General features: G+C 35.5%; 1 protein-coding gene across 42 annotated transcripts in view; it reads right to left on the bottom strand.

The window, feature by feature from the left end:
* Lingo2 (leucine rich repeat and Ig domain containing 2) overlaps positions 1–16,044 on the bottom strand; it is a 1,208,229-nt gene that overhangs the window by 1,125,214 nt on the left and 66,971 nt on the right. The window lies entirely within an intron of this gene.

The raw sequence follows: 16,044 nt of genomic DNA, 5'->3' as shown, positions 1-16,044 counted from the left end.
CAGTTTTCCCATAAAATTTCAATTCAGTCCAGTGATACATATTTTGATTTAATATCAGATGAGGAGGGCACTCTGTACAGCAAGCACAAAGAACCATGCATTTGGGGGGGTCACTCCATGGGCCAAGAATTTTTCTATTCTTGCTAAGAGTCTCCTGCAGTCTACATTGCAGGCATCTCATAGTCAGGGAGAGGATACAGCTGGTTTTAAATGTTACCCTGTGCTCAAGAAGCCAGACCCTAACGACCCTGGCATGCAACAGAGATTTCATGACTGGGCCACCAACAGGTACCAATGGGACCAGGATTTGACTCCCCAAGTGGCGTTGAAGGGGAGGAACAGGGTTTGTGGAGCACAGCGCCACTGCTGGGAACAGGTGGGCCCTAGAGGGATTGAGTCAAGGCGGGCACCAGTGGAGTGTCATCAGATCTCCTCCTAAAAGGGCTCAGCCCTGGCCAAGCCTGGCTCCATTCTTGCACCTCCGCTTCTGCAGGAACACTGGCAATTGCTGCTGCTAGCTCGCCTCTATCCCTGTTTTGTGAGACATTTGCACTTACATTATGGTAATGCCTGGACAGATAACCTAGTCTCTGGGCTTGCTATGGGCTTGCCCACGCAAACTATGGCACCCATAGAAGCTGCCCAACTAAATCATGCTGTGTACCATCAAAATGCTTCAGTCTTCTGTAGGCAATTTATATCTATGTCTCCGCACACACTGTTGAGGCCGCTAAGCATGTCACGGTTCATTGTTTGGTTATGCGGGGTCAAGGGCATGTTTGTGTTTTTCTTGAAGATGCAGAACACCCAGTGTGGGTACCACTGTGGTTTTTCAAGCCTCATGGATCCCCTGGTCCCAAAGATGAGGAGGCTGAGCCTGGAAGACTCTGGACAGGGAGCCGCTAAGGTTGACTCCTCCACTGGCCAGAGGGTGGCCAAGAAAATGGCTGCTGGCAGGACAGACATAAGACAATGAGCCACCTACCTGGGGTCAAATTAAGAAACTAATGGATGCGGCAACTGTGGTAACTAGTAGCCTAGGAATGGCTGGGAATCCCACATCCACATTGCTGGCAGCATTGGTCATAATCACAATACAGGTGAGTGTTTTCCAGGGCGATGCATAATGGACTTTCATGCGCAATCTGCCAATGGTGCATCCTATCACTTGGCAGAGCCACTCTGTCTCTATCCTTATTGATGATACGGTGCACATGGGAGGTCATTCCTCAGGACATTTGGTGCCTCAATATAGTGACTACAGCTTTACAGGCAAAACTCATCTTATGGGCACACAAGAATGAAGCAAGAGGTACTGTGGACTTACAGCTATTCAGAAAACAAACATTGGCCATGCAAATGGATTATGATAATGCTGTTTCTCCAGCTACTATTGCAAAAATTATCCTGGATGAATTCAAGGATTTCAATCCATTTAAGTTACTAAAGTACTCTTTCTGGTATTGTTCACCTGTTTTCTTTTTTTTTGATCAAATGCTGAATCATGCGAAGACAACTCCTTGGATTAAGGGGACAGGCTTCATTGCAAACATTTAAGGAAAAAAAAGGGGGGGGACATGTGGGGAGCTGACAGTTATATTGAATTAGCTGTGTGAGTTTGGCACAGCCTCAAACCACAGAAGGGAACAAGTATAGTTACGCCCAGTAAAATTGCATGCTCGATTGGCACAGCCTCAATGCACAGATGCAGTATAGCTGTTTTTTCCTTTAATGTTTACATTTGGAGAGAAGCTGTCATAGGTTCCTCCTGTTCTTCAGGATCACAATGGCACGCCCCTGCCCCCGAGAAATGCCTCTCCACCTCGTGTTGCTATTGTATATAATAAACAAACTGGAGGTGGTGGGGGAGCTGGTGTGTCTCCATCCAAGCACACAGCCTACTGGCCCCAACTTTATGCATGTTTTGTCTTCTGTTTGTTGTCCTTTCTGCATCTCATGCTGCCCTCAATTAGGTTTCTAGGACAAGCTCATGTGGGAACATTGTCTAGAGAGTTTCAAACCAGACTTCCTCTGCATTGATAAGGCTACAGTGCAAAGTATATTCATTTGTTTTTTTGTTTTTGTTTTTGTTTTTTTATTTTTTTAAAATTTAGTTCCACTTCAAAGTAGGATTTGTTGAAAATTCAAGTCATTGTTATAGGAGGTCTTATATTTAGTTAATTCATTACCACCAAATAGTAATGATGTAGAACTTTTATTCCTTTCTGTGAATTACAGAATTTATTTTTTTTTTCATTTTTCTTTTATTATTCATATGTGCATACAAGGATTGGTTCATTTCTCCCCACTGTATGCCACATGTATTGTTTTGACAGTTATAAAATGCTCTTTTATACTCTCTTGATCAATAATTGGTTAATGCATGCATAGCATCACTGAAATAAAATTATACTCTGTCCTGGACAGGAAACTTTATGTTTATTCCTAAAACTTATAAAATTCTTCAATTATATTTAAAAGTTCACATAGATTACAATACTCTTAGTAGCCATTCAGCAACAAATAATTTCTCTAGCACATATGTAAATCTTTAAATTAATATTTTGTACTTTATATCCAACATGTTTTCTTCATTCTCTACTGTGAATTGTACAATTTTTTAAAAGCTCACATTTCTTCAGACTTTTGGTGAGGGCATTGGAGTCACCTTGGAAAGCATCTCTTCCAAAGGTCTTTTCTACCTCTTTTCCCTGGAATATTAAAGACTATCAAAATTTTATCAACACTTAATGCCACCAAATAATTGTCTTTTCTATCATTTTCATGAAACAATTCAAATTTTTAAAATCTTACACAACTTGTCCATGTAGTCATTCCCCCATATTTAGAAAAATGTTAATTCTCAGACTGAATAAGAATCTTGAAGAGAAGGACAGTTGTCCAAGGATGACTGCATCTTTCTGATTTTCCTTTGGCAAACTTCATTTGCCAGTAGTGACTCTCAAGCATCTGGCTGTGTAGCACTCCAGAACAGAAATATGTACCATTGCCATGCTTCTCTTGTTGCATCAAATCCACTACTCTAATACGTCAAATAACCTTTAGTTCTCTTTTCACCCTCTTCCTTATGCCCTGCTCCTCTATGTGTGAAAATTAAATGCAAAACACTGAAGGCATATTCTATGACTTAAAAGATACATTACAGCCTCTGGAAAAGGAAAAAACTCACAGGAAGGTGCAAATGAAACTCATTGAAATGTTTATATATTACATTTTATACCTGAGAACTATAAAGGCTTAAGGAAGGCATGCAAAACTAGGTATGTCCTTCTGTTTCTGAAGCATTAGACAAGGAATGCTTTGTCCTATTTCAATAGTCACTACTACATCCAGCCGTCACTTACCATTATTGATTAAGCATTATTTCACTGCTTAATTGGGAGAAAACCCACTTGCGAACATGATCTTGACGTAGCATAAACAAGAGGCTTCTCACATTGGAAGCAAATGACGAATCAAGTAATTAGTATCTAGAAGATTAGACAACTAGAATCTAGAAAGTTTCCACTTGTTTAGTTATAAAAATAAGCATTCTCCAAAGGATTAAAGTAAAGTAATGTGGGGTTTTAAAAATCCAACAGTAGATCCAGAGAACCTCAGCTACTAGATCTATAGGAAATACAGTAGTTGCCTCCACAGACTATAATCTGCAAGGATTCTCAATAATGTAAGCTAACAGTAAAGAGAAAAGATGCTACCAGTTAAAAGGATATGTCTATTTGACACTAAATGCACTGCATTGTGGATTAGTACCTTTGCTAATTATGTATTACTTAGGTAATATTAAAATTAGACTGCCTTCCATAGGCAAACATGAACAGACAAAAAGAGGGGTCTTTTAATACTGTTCATGGAAGGAAAGGGAAATCATCCTAGAAGCAGTGAACATGTGGATAATGAAGAGCTCATTATGTGAGTTTGGCTACAGAAAGATGCTAATTTGCTGAAGTGGGCCTTAACAATATCTGTTGAGGGTTAGCCAGGAAATAGAGCAGGTGACATGAATAAATACAAAATGTGTGATTGCAAAGTCTGTTTATGAAATTGAATTTTGTGAGCCTAATTATCTGCAAAGCATACTATGCTCTTATTCTAACTCATTTTCTGTCCTTGACTTAGAAGAAATTCACTTGCATAATAGGTAAAGAAAAAAATTTGCTAAAATATACAGCATTTTTCTATTTCATTCTCATTTGAGGTATAAAATTGAATGTAAATCTACATATTTACATATGAGCTATTAGTGTAGCCAGGGTTTACATATGAGCTTTTTCTACCTATTTTGCTTGTGAGTGATGTTTTTTAAAAGTCTACTAAACAAAAGCTACTGCATAAAGTACTTAACTAAATCAATTTATTTCCAGATGCATATTTTCAGAAGTTTAATTACGTATTTCATCTGTTGAGGTGCCCATAGTAGCCTTGCTTGGTTAGAAGGTAGACTTTCAATAACTAGTCATTATAGAAAATACTTCATTTTAAATCTCACACTTTTTCTCACAACAAATTTTCTTTTCACTACCCTTTGTAACACATGGAGATGATGCAAGCATTTTTATGTTAGAATGGTGTCAGTAAAGCTACCAATCAAGGAACCAATAAATAATTGACTGCACTTAGGCAAAAGAGCTGCTACTAGATCCATCTTTCAGCAAATAGATCACGATGCTATCTGTGACTATAACTCATTTCTAGTCACAGGTCTTAAAGGAAGTCCATTCCCTAGTCTAGATGTGAAGGTACTTCCCATCCATGAGAAATGAAGGGTACAAAAGAATTTAGGACCACCATATACCCTCCCCAGGAAAACAGATGTAGGAGTGATTAAACAAACAAACATACATAAGAATGAATTTTTGAAGGAACAATCAGAAATGATTTAAAGTGCCCAAATTTACAAAATATGACATTTGTCATGATTTGAGGAAAGTGGATACTTTAGAAATATTTAAGCATATATCCCTTTTAAGAAATCTTTATAGACTGGTAACAAATGTTCAAAGTAATGCCTTGGTAATTCTGGAAATGTCAGGTCATGCCCCTTACCACAATTACTTCTTTCTTAGATGACTATAAAACTGTAGTATTCAATAGCAAAATTAGGGCAGTTGGTGGCCTTCACAAGATAGTTTTAAAATAAAACAATTACTAAACAGTTGAATATATGTGTTTATTTTGATAGAAAACCATAAAAGAATAAGGTGCTCTATTTAAATGGACTTTATATATATTTAACAAATATTTTAAGTCTTTTTTAATTTTACTTTTTGGCAGTATGGGGGTTCGAAATTAGGGGCCTCACATCTGCTAGGCAGGCACTCTGCTACTTGAGCCACTCCACCAGCTTTATAATGTTCTTAAAGATATTTTAAAAATAATATTTAGAGATTTTGATATTTTTAGAATAATGTTTCTGTAAAATGATAGTATCATGAACTTTTAAATGCACTTTCCATCAAAAATAGAATATAGGTATGTTAAGGTAACCTGGCTTTTATTCTATACACTTGGGGCGATCCAAAGAATGGATTTCAATCCCGTGTTTTATTTATTAGTATATATTAATTGTATGTGGTAGGACACATTGAGACATTTACGTATGTGCTTACAACAATATATCTTAATTAATCATTCTTTCTCATCCTCCCTTCCCTCTTCTCAGAACAATTTTGAACAGACTTCATTATTCTATTTTCATAAACAAATACAAAATACATCCCCCACACTCAACCTCCTTTCCCTCTCCTTTTGCCCTCTCCTCTCCCACTTCCAGAAAAGAACTGTTTTACCTTCATGTTTTTCATTTTAAGTGTATATTGTTTGTCCAAAAAGAGTTTTCCATGATAGTCCACAAATGAATATATCGTACTTTAATCAGATTCACCCTATTACTCTCTCTTTCTCTATTCCCCTAAACTTCACACCTAGATACAATATAGGTGCAAGAAGATCATGATTTTGAGGTCAGCTTGGGAAAAGTCAGCCAGACCATATAAAAAATGAAAAATATAAACCAATGAGCCATTGGGGGCAGCATGACACATGTGGTAGGTGTGCAGGGGCCCTGGGTTAAAACTCTAGTACTGAAAGAAACAGAGAGAGAGAAAGAGAGAGAGAGAGAGAGAGAAACATAATCCTTTTAAAACTCAATACAAATACAAGCAATATTATGAAAAAACAGATCACACTAAGGGGACATCACATATGAGAGAGGGAATGTAAAAGAAGGAGGTTAAGAAGGTGAGTATGGTTCTTATACATGAATGAATACAGAATTTTTTAAACTGTTAAAATCACCATAAGAAGGGGACTAAGGTAGAAAAGAAAACTAGAGGAGATGAACCAATGCAGATTATAATACATATATACTTGGAAATATCACAAGGAAACTCCCTGCATAGCTATCTTAAACTAACAAGAATGCCATTTTGTTTTTTTACAACAATGGAGAACAAGAAAGCGATCAGGTCCTGTCTAGGGGGTTGATACCAGTGGGAGGGGGAAGGATATAAGGAACAAGTGTAGGAGGGTGAATATAGTGGAAATATTATGTACACATGTATATAAATGAGAAAATGAGACTTGTTGAAACTATTTCAGGAATGGAGGCAGGGGAGAAAAAGGAGAATGATGGAGGGGGAGTATTCAACTATGATACATTGTAAGAACTTTTATATCACAATGTACCCACCAGTACAACACAAATACAATAAATAATTATAAAATAAAATAATTTTTTTTAAAAAAGAACAATAAAATCAATAAAACCGAATAACGTAAATGAAAAAGACAAAAGGTTAACAATGGTTACAATTTTATAATAATTACTATTAATGTTATTTAAGAACTAAAAGCAACCCTAATATTCACATTATTTTTCCTTTGATATGCAGTTGAAGAATGTAAATTCCTGGTGAGTGAAAGAAAGTAATAATAGTGATAAAATCTATTTTTTTGGGGAGCATTCATTTTACACTTTTAGAATATAGCAACTTTTCCCATAACATACTTTCACAGCCACAGGCATAAATTAAACTTAGAAAAGTCCAAAGATTACAATAACTGCACAGGAATCATTCTTGCCAATTGAGTTTAAATTATGCACCATTTGTTGTAGGATATCAACAGTGGAAAATAGATGTGGCAAATTGATTTTTGCCTATAAAATTGCCCCTATCTAAACTATTTGGGTTTTGGCTAACTACAGAGCACCAGAAAAATGAGAACCACTTAGATAAAAAAAATCAGAGGCTAGATTACATTATGTTGAAGAACTTAAGACACAAAATCCGATTCAATCTTTAATACAAAAGTGATTTTAAACAATAACTTTCCTAATAAGAGATAAAATAAATAACATAAAACAGGTTTTTGTAACTTTATTTCTACAGTATAAATATGTTTTTGAGAAACAGAGGATCCCCAGCACTGAAGGAAAATAATAAAACAACAAAAATAAAAGCACTTCATATAGTTGGGCATGGTGAGACATGCTTGTAATCCTAGCACTCAGACTCTGAAGGTAGGAGGATGGCAAGTTCAAGGGAAGCCTGAGCTGTTTCACATGATCCTGTCTCAACAACAAGAAGAAACAAAAACCCAGGGGCTGGACGTATGCTCAGCCATCAGCGCACTTAACTAGCATGTGGAAAATACAGGTTTAGTCCCAGCACTGCATAAACAACAACAAGAATAAAAGCACTTTTGACCCACCCATTCATAACCTACAAAAACAAACAAAGAACAGTAAAAACAAAACAAAACAAGGAATACTGATAGAATGCTAAGACTTATCAGTACTTTCATAATGAGGTACGTGGTTTTGTTCAACAAATTTGTAAGTCAGTGAATGTACACCTATTATTTAAAAATTCATCCACAAAGATGGCATGAATCCATTACCTTTGTATCTTTATATTCCCTTTTATCTTGTTTTTAAAAATGAAATTTAAATAATAGCTGCACTGAATGTCCTGATTTATTTCCATTAACTTCAAATGCTGGAAAAAAGATTCCTTTTACTTTAAATTTTGATCAGATTCAATATTCTGGGTAGTGTCTAATTTTCCTAGTCTTTTCTTCCAGAGATGTGCAATCAGTTTCTTCTCAATCACAAGGCAAATAATGGTATTTGAACTTTATGGTGATATTCAAGAGAAAAGAAGCAGACACTTCAATGACAGTCTTGACAAAGTGCTAGAATGCTACAGAAAACCGAAATCACCTTTTTCCAGAACAAAGTACACTATTTCACTCACAGCACATCTTTAAATGGCTGTCACCTATGCTTAAGCTGATTTACTTTCATCACCAAAACCTCTATCCATTTAAAATAGGAAGGATAATCAATTATCCTGAATTCTTGTGTAAAGACATCCCATAAAACAGAGGAACTGACTAGGTGATCTGTTCTCTTCATCTTTTGGACACAGTATGACATATTAGAAGGACATGTGCTTTGAGGACATTTAGCTAAGCTACTTTCTAGTTCACCTCTCATCTAGAAAATGAGACTAATAGCTCCATTTCCTGCATAGGATTACTACGAGACTATGTAACACAATCATGTAAAATGCATGGTATTGTATTTGGCTCTAGGAGGTAATTTTCTTAGGTCAGAATCCCTAGAAGCATTGTGAAACAATAAGTCTTAGGTAGATGACCACAGAGGATGTGTTCTTAGATAAAACCTGTTGGAAGTAAAGGATGCAATAGAAGACAAGGAAAAGAGGAAGTCAATGATATGAGTTTAGTTCAGTTGTTGCTGGTAAATGGTTTTGGGGAAGAAGGAAAGAAAGCTCCATTTTTTTGTGTTGCCTATAGTGTAAATACTCCCAATTTTAAGTTGTCTACATGATATCACTGAACATGGAGCTTAAATATAATCTTAATAGTGCACATCATTAAAGCTGATTCCAGCACACCATTGGTTTACAGGGATTCCTTGAATATGAACAGCACCACAGAATTATTCCATATAGAGGCAAGGAGACTGGATCAGTTATGGATTCCTGGGTGCTTCTGGAAATAACTCCAGAGGCTCCCATCAATCATGACCAATTCTCAGCCCATGTTCTACAGTAGCTAAGCAAGAAGTATATCCACCTGGTAAAAGTGATCGTGGGAGGCAGAGGGGCAGCTTTGTCATCTCATGTAGTGCTCAGTAATGCTGCAAAGTTAGTGACTCATTCCTCTAAGTGATTTTTGAAGTCCTGGTGTGATCTTTTAAGAATGTGTTCTATCAACTTATCAGAGACCCAAATGACATTTGAAGTTGTTCCAAAATAAAAGAAGTACTAATGTCAAGTAGTATAGTATCTGTCTCATAAGTGGATGCGGGGCAAGGATGAACTATTTTCTCTTCTCTCATATTCAGGCACCCAGATCTCAGGCACCCAGATCTCAACATCAAACAAGAAGCAAAAGCTTCTACATTTAGCCCAGGACTCCAATGTGAAAATTGCTGACAAGATATTTGTTGAGATGACAAGGCAGAAACATCAGAAAAATACCTTTGAATAGCAGTGTACATACAGAAGAAAAGTTGTGGAGGCCCTTGATTGCTCTTGGTATATGGTTTTTAATGAAGTCGATTTGCTCTCAAGGTTGTTTTGTGCTCATTCATTGCTGATTTATATTCTGTATGCTTCTGTTACACTCTCATTTGATGGTTGCCCAGTGCCAAGTAGATAGTGCCAACAAACTATGTAAATGTAGTGACCAGTTAGTATTTCAAGATTTGGTGATTATTAAATTACACCTGTAAAAAACCAGCAAGCTTTGTAACAAATGAATATTTTCTGAATCAATAATTCTAGTCAAAAAGTAACCTCAGAAAGACAGAAGAATGAGTCCCTGAGCTCATATCACCTCAGACAACCAATAATCTGGTAGCCATAAATGGCCAAAAGAATCTCTCCTGGTAGGATGCTTCAAATCCCTGGTGTGAGTTAAATATTCTGTTTTAAGAAGGTGGGCCCATTAATTCGTGCAGATCAGAATGTAAACAGGAGCCAGGAGGGAATTTTATATGGTTTATTAAATGCCGCATTTACCAGCAGTCAGCCCCCATTGTCTCCCACATCATCTCTTGCATCATCTCGCTTGTTGCCTCAGGCTGGTCAATTCAGCAGTTTTATGTAGATAAAAGTGGAATGCAACCAAGTTTTTACATCTACTGCATATGCAAATCTAGTTACTGGTTACATAACCATATGTCTTTGAGTGGTTACCTAACAACAGGGTCTGCCTGTGTACAGGTGATTAACTCAATAATCAGTTTCCCTATACATGGTGAAATCCAAGAGTAAGAAGAACAGCTTTGAGGAGGGCCAATGGCCCAATGGTAAGCTTCTTTAATGAAGTCCAGGCTACCAACCAAATGAAGTACCAATTTTCTGTGAACTCAGCTCCAGCCTCATTTGCCCACAGTCCTACATACAGACCATCCACAAGTAGACTTATGAGGAGCCATGCCACTCTCCTAAGTAATAGATCCACCAATCTGGGTCCCAACTGTGGATCCTGAAACATCCCTGTGATTCAGCTCTAGTTTCACTTTACCATGGTTGGAATCAGTCCTGTGGATTCTCAGCCCCCACAATATCTGTCCTTGTACCTGGGAGCAGGCCTGCTATCTTCCCTTGGTTCTGGTTATAGACACTGTGGCCTGGCTCTCACACCACTCTCACATATATTGGAGGCAAGAGCCACACCCATAAATACCCCTGATAACAGGCCTGAAAAAATACAAATGGGCTTTGCATCAGACTTAAAACTTCTGTACAAGGGAACAATCAACAGAGAGAAAAAGCAACCTGTGGAGTGAAAAATAGTATTTGCAAACCATGTAGCTAATAAAAGATAATGTCCATACTACATAAGGAACTCAGACAACTCAATAGCAAAAATCCAAATATCCCTGGTACATAATGGGCTAAGGACCTTAGCAGACATTTCTCTGAAGAAGACACACAAATTGTCCACAAGTGTATGGAAAGGTGTTCAATACCAATAATCATCAGGAAAACAAAAAGCAAAATTGCAATGCAATATTACCTCAGACCAGTTGGAATAGCTATCATCAAATAGACAAGTTATTGAAGATGTAGAGTGTTAACAAGTGTTAGCAAGAGTGTAGAGAAAATAGAACTCCTGTACCCTGTTAGTGGGAATGTAAATTAGTTCAGTCATTATGACAACAAGTATGCAGGTTACTCAAAAGATTAAAAACAGAAATCTCAGATCATTCTGCAATATCATCTCTGCATCACATCCAAAGGAAATGAAATAAGTACACTGAACAGATATCTGCAGTCCCAAATACAGGCAGCACTGTTAACAACATTCACCAGATGCATTATTCACAATGTTTGCTATATGTATATAACTGAAGTATCTATCAGTGAATGAATGGATAAAGAAGATGCTATGGACACATATATATGTGCATACACCCAAAGGAACACAATTCAACCTTACAGAGAAAAGACCCCACCACTTGCAACAACCTTGATGAACCTGGAAGACAGTATGCTAAGTGGCTTAAGACAGAAAGACAAATACTACATGACCTCACTTAAATGTGGAATGAATAAAAGTTGAAGTCATAAAAGCAGAGAATAGAATGGTAGTTGCAAGAGTCTATAGAGTTGGGAGGGGGGATAGTGGTCAGTGCATACACAGCCCAAGTTCTACAGGATGAATAAGTATTGGAGACCACATGTAAAGCATGGTGCCTAAGATAATGATACTTTTGTATACTTGAAATTTTTAAAGGAAATTGATCTTAAGCATCGTCACCATACACACACACAGAACTAATTGTGTAGTGACTAAGTGTTATAACTAAGTGTGTAGTAATAGCTTCACAATGCATATGCACATCAAAATATAACATTATTACCTTGAATGTATTCAAGTTTTATTTGTTAAATCTAGCTCAATAAAGCTGGAGTTAAAAAAAATCTGGTCACAAAGTCAAATGCAAATGTGACAGAATATTAGAAACTGAAATAGTTTTGAGAGGATGGATATGTAGTTACAGCTCTTGTGTATCAATCGTTCATCTATCTGTATCTAAACCATACATTCCAGACATGGCAATGTTGTAAAGGAATGTGAACACACTTTATTCACATAGCCTGAATTTATCTCTTTTGATCAGTTAGACTTTTACCTGTTTTATTTGTATATTGCTCTCTGGCTTCACATACATTTTGCTGAAACAATTTGCAAAAACCAAACTAAAGATATGATAATAGATTCCAATAGCAAAACTGTGAAAACATATGTAGGCAGATCTATTAATGCAAGAAATATTATCAATATAGTTCTCCAATTGAAGCACACTTCAAACAGTGCTCAGCTTTGAGTTAAGTAGTAATTCCTTTGTAAGCACAAGATAACCAACCTTACATTAAGTTTCAGTTCACATGCATATGCTTCTCTATACTTGGTTTTAAACCTCAAGAATTTTACATTTATGGATGTATTTTTAAGAAGTACTATTGAAGATAGGTAAACTTGAATCTTAGAAATGCCTGAGTTTGACAGTGTGCAAAAACAATGGAATAACACAAGCTTTGTGATGAGACTGTATTATAGATCAGATCTGCAGTGTCCCTCAAAGGCTTATCTATTGAAGGCATGGTCAACAGCTGGTGGCACTATGGAACAGGAATTTTAGGAGGCGTTACAAATTGGAAGATAAAAACAAAACCCCAACACTCGACTGGCTTAAGCAAGGAAGATTAAAGAAAAAAGGAAATAGCAGTATTAAAGGAATGAAATAATAAAATTCACCAAATGTGAAGGGAATGACTCTACAAATAGATGAAATCTACATAATCATCAATGAAATGAAAATGACCTTGAATGAGGCATGCTATCAGGACATTTTGATACAGATCAGTTATCATTTTGTTCCATCTTTCCTTGTACCTCATGAGAAGTCAAAGTGACCTTCTGATCTCTGGCTCTACATGTGATTTATTTTTCCTTTGTGGAGACAACTAGTATCTCTTCTCTTAATCTCTGATGTTCTATAATTTGATTGTTATAATATAGGCTTAATAAAAATCATTTAAAAATACTATTGTGAAGATAATTGATGATGGTAGGGAATTTCATGCACAGTATTTGCAAATATGAAGTAATTACCAGAAGAAACAGCATGTAAAATTAAGACTTAAAGCTAAGAGCAGGGTCAATTACACACACACACACACACACATATATAAAATACTTTACATATATAGTACTTTGTTTATAGGGCAAAATAGAACCTCCAAAAAAAGAATTTAAAGGGAAAAATAATTCAAGGGAAAATGTTTCATTGGTTCAGTAATTTGGTTCAGTAACTTCATGAAGTTAATAATTCTCAGATGAAATTGACAATACAGACCTTTTCACTCTGGGGATGAAATACAAATCATATTGCATTTGCTTGTGAGTCCTTGGTCCAGAAAAATATGCATCAGTTTTGGTTGAGGTTTAGTCTCTGATAAGAACACATAATTAAACCCAATGACACTGCATGTGGGATTTCATTGTCTCATAAGACATGAGGCAAAATGTGTAAGATGTATCACATTTAATAAAATGCTTAACATTTCATCAAATGTGCTTTTCTAAGCATTTACTAAGATGCAACCAGGTGAGGAAAAAAGATTTTAATCTTTTTTATTTAGTGTGCTTGAAGATCAAATAGCATCAGATCTTTCTAAAGTATATATTTTTCTTATTCACCTGGAAAAAATTTCAAAGGTGACTTTCCTTGGAAAAAGTACAGGACAGCAATGACAGAAAAGCAAAAAGGAGACAGAGAGTGCTGTCATTCTTCTTTGTCCCACATTCTAATACCATACAGCAGTATGGCCCAGCATTAACACAGAACAACAGTGACTGTAGTCTCTCAACAAATACATCATGCTAATTTTGTACCATGCACAACAGAAAGAATAATGATCAATTTGGATTTTGTAATTAGCCAAGCCTTAGATCGGTGTGTTCAAACTTTAAGGTCCATACAAATCAACTATGGATCTTGTGAAAATGCAGATTTTCAGTCAGCAATTCTGGCAGTCACAGGTAGGCTAAAAGCCTGCAATTATAATGCATTTCTATGGGATGCCCATGCTGTCTCTACATGGAACACAAGTTGATCAGCAAGAGCTTCCTAACAGACACAGCCATTCCATCCATAGAGTCAAGTCTCATGTAACAGAAGGCAAGGTAGGCTAAAGTTACCACTTCTCACTCATCATACAGTTTTTAACTTATAATCAAAGCAATAGATAGCTGGAAATATTTTGAACTAACCCAAGAACTCACATTGAACATTTTCCCAGGGTCATCACAGTAAGAAAAGTATTATCTACTACTTTCTTAAAATGTGTAATGCTTACATTTGAATACATACTATAGGATTATTCAACAGTACACATAGGACATTTATAAATAGAAGTACAATCCACACAATTGTACAGTTTGAGGAATAGTCAACCCAATTCAGTGAGAAATCAAAATCAGAGAAGTTATTAATATTATTCCAGATGCAAATCCTGGCTTAATTTAAGATAAGGAATTATGTTGTACTCTAATACTGTATTAAGCTCTTAACTAAGCTGTTCCTATCCCAGATCATATTTACTGATTAAAAAACAATTAACTAAGTAATGAAAAGGTAAATAAGACTGTGATGCTCATAAATTCATCATCAAGGGTCCTGATAGGTTTTAAAAATCCATATTTCTGAGTTAAGACATCTCAAGAATTTAAAAGAACTATTTTAATAGTTTATTATGACATACTTTGTTTTTTCATTAAGATTTTGCAAAGTATTCATACCTGTTCCTTCTGAAACAGTAACAAAAATAAAATCAATACAATAGAATTCCAATATGTCTTAATTTATAACAGCAATTAACCTTGTAACTTGATAGTAGCCTTAAGAAGACTTTGTTATGTTTTGTTTTGTTTCAGACAGGAAACATGAGCTAGATATATGTTATGTTATTTTTCCTACTGAAGTAACAATATTTGCTGATTAAATAAAATATTCTAGTTTCTGTTTCACAAAAGCCTTATTAGCTAATTAAAGTTGTGTTTTAGTACCTAATTAAGGATTAACAAATTTGGAATAAGTCATTCCCTGATAAACTTGGTTAAATTCATGAACTAAGGTGTTACCATAAAAATTTATATATTAAATATAAATATCTCATATTTAATATATATTAAATTTAAATATCTCATATTTAATATATATTAAATTTAAATCTCATATTTAATATAAATATTAAATGTAAATATCTCATTATTATTGAGCCATATTGGTTTTAATAATTATGTGTGAAATGATGTTCAGCTATAGTGAGTACAACAGGTAAATATAAAACTTACTGACATTTTAACATTCTATGAAGCTGCTTACATTTACTATAGAAAAAATTCACTACAACAATTAAGGTATGGAAGACTATAAATGAATGTAGATTAATGTAAAATTAATCAAGTATTTTTAGGCACTTAATCCTCACAAATAAATGGTTTGTTTCAGATCTCATAAATTTACTGACAAGGTTTCTTTTGAGATGTTCAACCCTAATTGTGATAACAGCAATGATTTATTCCAATCACTACTGTATTATTACTAATCCAGTAGAAAAGTAAGACTATTTCATCAGACTTTGAAAAAACTTGATAAACGGTGATTTATTTGGCTCAATTCTTTCTGATCTAAAAGGCAAAAGCCAAATGTAACATTACTATTTGAAACCTTTTAAAATTAGATGATGTGACACACACCATTGTTTTTGTAGCTCTCTCTCATCTTTTGTAAATAAGTTTCCCTCCTCCCTTAAGCTCTTTCAGTCACCTCCCAATTATGTGGCTATTTTTACTTAGGAGAAAAATGGTTTAAAAGAAGCTGAAGAAAGAAAAGGTTATTTCCAAAGGTGCTTCTGTAAAACACACAACTGAGTAACAGACACAATACAGTTAAAAGTCATCTCCTCCAGT

This window comes from Castor canadensis, chromosome 13, assembly GCF_047511655.1.
Source record: "Castor canadensis chromosome 13, mCasCan1.hap1v2, whole genome shotgun sequence".
Classification (NCBI taxonomy): Eukaryota; Metazoa; Chordata; class Mammalia; order Rodentia; family Castoridae; genus Castor; species Castor canadensis.
This window is presented reverse-complemented; position numbering and strand designations above follow the sequence as displayed.